Here is a 5,599-nt window from a genome sequence, read left to right as displayed (position 1 = left end):
TCAACAGTGATTTACTTCACTCTACATATTTTCCAAGAATGTCGCCATCTCTAAACAAGAAATAATCCTTGTCGTCTAGAACTACTTTGGTGCCTCCATATTCTGGAAGAAGAACTTTATCTCCAGCTTTCACATTAACTGGCTGGATCTCTCCACCCTTCCCCTTGGAGCCGGACCCCACAGCGACCACAGTTGCCTGCAGCACTTTGCCTTGAGATTTTTCTGGAAGCATAATGCCTCCTTTGGTGACAGTTTCAGCTGTGCTCTTTTCAACCCACACACGGTCAAACAGCGGGAGAAACTTCCGAAATGCCTGTCCTGCCATGGCTCCTGCCCCGCAGCTCGCTCCACCACCACGCCGCCTCTGCAAAGAGCCCCTTTCTACTTTGAGAATTCTAATTATATGAATATACTTTTTTTATTTTGGCACAGAGTGAGCTATTAATATGACTGGTCTGTAAATTCTTCATTTTTATTTTGGACAATTTTTATTGTTATATTCATTTAAGTTTGTAAATAATTTATTCACAGTGTGCAATCTATTATTAATCTCATGCTATGTATTCATTTCAAAAATATTTCTCTAAAATTCACTGTCTACATCTTATATCTTTCACATTTCAACATTTGTCTACAGTTTTTAATATGATATGTAATTATTGATTTTCACTAAAATTAGTGAAAAAGGTTGGATTGAATCAATATGTATTGTAAAGAAAAAAACCAGAGTAACACTGTAAAATACGTTAAGTTTGTGGCGAAAAAATACTGTTTGCTCTCTTTTCCTAGGTTGGATATTACTTAGCATGACCGGCTTCTGTGTGCTTTTCCAAACCATGTTGTCTTAGTCTGGCTTTTGAGGATTCCAGGACTTTGGGATGTTGTCGGCCAAGTGTTTTCCATTCATCCAAATTGAACTTATAATAAACTTTGCTCCAATTCTCCTGAAAGTTTAACACACGTACACATGCACCACAAGATATCCAGTGAAAGTGGACTAATATTCACCTCGGCTACTGCGGCTTGTTCCTTAGGAAAGGGGGGCTTATGCTGTTGGCCTGGCTTTATAGCAGGGGACAGATGTCTCAAGATGTAGGCCGTGTGGGAACAGTCTCCAGAGCTCAGAGCTGTGTCACAGTCAGGAGCTCTTCAGCTGGGTAGATGTACAGAGTCTTCAGTGTACTAGTACTTGTCTGAGAAGTGCGCCACACATCTGAAGCTGGGAAGTGGCGGGTATTGGTTTAGCAGTTCAGTAATGGCCTGGTTGAAGGTGTACCTCTCCTCATAGTTTTATGGGCTTTCCTTCAGAGACACGATTGCCACACAGTCATGTGACAGAACCAGGAAACATTTTTTTTTTTTTTATTGCACCTTTAAAAAAAAATCACCAAAATAAGACATTCCACAGCCTTCCACCTTCCTCTTCCATTATAGGCCACTGGTCAGCACTGGCCAAAGCCCTCAGATAATGTTTCTCTCAGTACCTGGGAGATGGGGGATTGATGAGCAAAGCAGAGTCATTGGATGACCACACTCAGTGTCCACAGCAAGAGGGACCCCTTGCCCCTTTTCACTTGATATTATTAAAATTAGTCACATTATTTAGGTCTGTGTTAATTGGATTACTCCAAAGAAGCAGAACTAGTAGCATGTAGAAGTATAATATATCGCGAGAGATTTAATACAAGGAATCAGCTCCTGTTGTCATTGGAGGCTAGGAAGCCTGTAGTCCTGACACCTGCAGCCTGGACACCAGGGGAAGCAGCAGTCCAAATCCAGAAGCTGAGGATCGTGGGCTCGGACAGCGCAGCTCCCGGCCCAAGGGAAGAAGGCCGAGGCATCCATCCGAGGGTCAGCACTCATGCAAGGGGCAGCAAAGAGTGAAGAATTCAGAATTCTTCTACGTTTTACCCCATGCCTCAGCAACTTGGAAAATCACAACTGATCACATCAGGAGAGACCAACTGCTTTGTTCAGTTTGCCAGTTCAAATCCTGGACTCTCACAGAGGCACCTTCAGAGTCAGGCCAAGACCCAATGTGCGACTGGCTACCCTGGCAACCTGTGTCCCAGTCAAGTGGACGTAGAAAAGTAACAGCCGCACTGGATTTGGAAGGAATCAGGAACAGTAGAATAAAAAGGATACTAGATGCTGCATTTACTTTTGTTGTAAATACATTAGTGTTGGTATTTAGGTCTAAAACATCCCTCAGAAGTCTCATGTACTCAGAGGTGTGGCTTTTGGAAGGTGATTGGGTACTGGGATGCGATACTCCCCAATGAATTAGGCCACCGAGTTCATAGGTGAAAGTGCCCTGCACAGGTGGGGCCTGCTTGGGCACGAGTGCGACCACGAGAAAGTGTGCCTTTGCCCCCGGCTGCTCCCGTCTCTGCTTCCTACTTGGCGCAGGCTGAACAGCTCTTCTCTGCCAGGACTTTCACCAGCTGTCTCTGTGCTGAAGGCCATCAGCCATGAACTGAGCCCTCTGGAAACTCTTAAGCCAAATAAACCTCTTCTTTAAATTCGAGCATCAGGCACCAGGTTTGATTTGGGAGTTGGGTATTTATCCCAGCAACGAGAGAAGAGTAACTGGACGAGTCTGGTTGGCTTAGCAGTTTTTAGCTTTATGATTCTGTGGAAGCAACGGCTGTTCAGTAGAGACTGCACTCTATTCTGACCTCGTCACAGGCCAGGGATGTACAGGATGAGCCTCCTGACGCTAGCCACAGCTCTGGGCAGGCCTTAGGCCACCAGGGAAAACTATGGTGGCTCTGTAGCCAGGGCACTGCATTTTTTTTTTTTTTTTTTTTTTTTTTTTTTTTTTTTTTTTTTTGGTGGGACCGGGGATTGAACTCAGACCCTTGCGCTGGCCAGGGAAGCGCTTATTCCACTGAGCCATCTCCCCGGCCCCAAGGCACTGCAAGAAGCTTGATAGGCTAGGGGTATGAAACGCTCTGAAAAGTTCTGCTGAATACTTTTACTTACACTGCTTTATCAAGATTTAGCAGTATTGTAAGTTGAGAAGTATTTGTAGAGAAACTATAGTTATTTTTTTTTGTTATCCTAGGGAGATCTTCACTAGCTTACTCATTTTATTTTTAAAGTGTTGTTTTGGTTTGTGTCTAGGTGGCTCCCCAAAGCCTCATGCAGTCTTGGGGCGGCTTCTGGAGCTTGTGACTGATTGCTGTGGGTGTGGGTGCTGCGCCTGCCCTGGGCAGGTAATCTGCATTACAGTGTAAGGAGGGAAGAGAAGCCAGCGGCCTGAGCTGCTGCCACCCTCCCTCGTGCTCTTGCCTCCGCCATGCCGCCGTGCAAGGTTGCCCTCTGCCCTGGGCCAGCCTGCCTCGGAGCCAGCTGAGTATGGACTGAAGCCTCCGGGAACTGTGAGCGATTCACACCCCTAATCCCAGTGGATCGTGAGGTAATCGCAGACTGTAACAGTGCACTGCCCTGGCTATAGAGTCTCCATAGTTTTCCCTGGTGGCCTAAGGCCTGCCCAGAGCTGTGGCTTGTTGACTTGCTAGCGTCAGGAGGCTCATCCTGTACATCCCTGGCCTGTGACGAGGTCAGAATAGAGTACAGTCTTTATTGAATATCCGTTCCTTCCACAGAATCATAAAGCTAAAAACCGCTAAGTCAACCAGATGCTCGTCGGGGGCCGTGTGTCCATTGCCTACTCCATCTTAGCCTTGGACACCAAGGCCAGCTGTGCTCTGTCCGAGGCATTGAGGCTGAAGGCTCCTGGGGTAAACTGAGGAAAGCTGTTGGGAGTCGTGATTTTGAGCCTGGAGGGTAGGGGGTTTGGATTCCTCTTCCTGTGTGATTCATGAAAATCCAGGACTCCCTAGAGAAGGACTTCCTAGATCTTAGGCCCTCCCTGTTTCCTGTACCTCTAATTTAATTGTGCTTCAAAGCGATGAGCATAGCACGTTAAATGGTGTGACACTGTCGCATAGGTGTGCGTAATTCCCCTTGTATGAAGGATACATGATAGTAAAGTCACAAAATGTAGACAAAGTTTGCTAAGCGGTCTGTGAAGGAGCGCTGCGGAGCTCTTATGCCTGCGTGGCTCTCGGCCCTTGGTGTGTGGAGTAATGATAAGTTTTGGAAATAACGGGATGGTATGGTGCACATAGCTACCAAAACTGAAGGGCCAGATGCAAGAATTCAGGAAAGCCACAGGGGACTGTTGTAGGCAGTGAAGATTTTGTGAGTGGGTCTCGGGGCCTTAGCTGTTCCCTGCAGGAACCAAGGGGGTTAGGCTGTCTTCCTTCGCCTTCCCAGGGAATACATCTCCACTTCCCTGTTCTGCAACACAGCAAGAAGCACCGCCCAACTCCAGCTTTTCTCTCCGGCCTCTGAAGACAGCATAGATTCTGGCTCCTGCCACTATTTATTGCTGCCAGGCCACGGGGAGCCAGCCAAGGGCGCTGCACAGGTGCCAGCCTGGTTTAGCTCTGAGTGACACGTGCGGTTTCTGTGTATGCAGCTCAGGATGCCCAAGGGGTTTAATATGCAAATAGCTTGTTCCTGATTCTAGGTTTCGAAAATAAACCTAAGACTCCTTTATAAACTGGACCTGCTCATCAGGGGCTCCTCTGTGCAGGTGAGGCCACCTATGTGGTCCATTGGGTATGTGGAATTAAGCCCACATTGACTGATGCTCACATCAGGTTTCTTTTATAGAGAATTATTTTCTTCTGTCTCATATTGAAACTTTTTTGTTCTGTGCATCTCAGACATAAATCAAATTGTGTGTGTGTGTGTGTGTGTGTGTGTGTGTGTGTGTAAGTGTCTGGAGTTTGGGGAGTCATGACACTGAGCCCATTGCACTCCGGAAGGGCTCTTGGAGTCCACCTTTGGGTGCTCCCTGCGGGAGCCACACAGTACTCACAGACTCACAGGCACTTTGCTGTTGTTTTAGTCTTCTAGGACTCGAGGGAGTGACCACAGGTAACAGTGGCAGGTAGCTTGGACAGTGCTTGGGCCCCAGTTAAGTGCACAGTTAGCATGGAACATTATAGCTACTGTAAAGAGCAATGTGTTTGTGTGTTTGGACACTGTATAAGAAGCAAATTGTGTGTTTTTTTTTTTTTTTTTACTCCGCATGCGTTCAGGGCAGGTTTGGCTGACTTGAGTTGTGGGGATTGAACCACAGCAAGCTGAGCCTGAGAGCTTTGTGGAAGCAGCCACTTAAAGAGCTGAGCTAAGGGGCAGGCCCCTCAAATTGTGTTTTGAAACCGCATAGGAAAATAAATAAAATCTGAAAATTAAGGCGGTATCAGGAAGATATGAAATGTTTTACAGAAAGCGTTGAGAAGAGACAGCCACTGAAGCACTGGAATCTCTTCTACTCATTGCCCCGCAATTTAATCCAGTTTAATTCTTTTTTATTTTTATTTTTTTAACATCAGTCGAAAAAAAATTTATTTTAAAGAAAAAAAAATAAAAACAATGGTACAAAATCTCAAAACAAGATTTTAGGAGAGTAACAATGGTTAGTATATTGTGTATTGTTACTGCCAAAGTAGTTTCTCATATTACAAGATATAGGCAAGAAATAATAAACAACATAGGTACAAACCTCTTTTTTTTTTTT

General features: G+C 45.7%; 1 protein-coding gene and 1 pseudogene across 1 annotated transcript in view; one reads left to right on the top strand and one right to left on the bottom strand.

Moving 5' to 3' along the window:
* The window catches only part of Fbxl7 (F-box and leucine rich repeat protein 7), a 442,277-nt gene that overhangs the window by 66,573 nt on the left and 370,105 nt on the right, over window positions 1-5,599 (top strand). The window lies entirely within an intron of this gene.
* LOC101562966 lies at window positions 17-366 on the bottom strand (annotated as a pseudogene).

Source organism: Octodon degus, unplaced genomic scaffold (genome assembly GCF_000260255.1).
Source record: "Octodon degus isolate 3935 unplaced genomic scaffold, OctDeg1.0 scaffold00207, whole genome shotgun sequence".
NCBI lineage: Eukaryota > Metazoa > Chordata > Mammalia > Rodentia > Octodontidae > Octodon > Octodon degus.
This window is presented reverse-complemented; position numbering and strand designations above follow the sequence as displayed.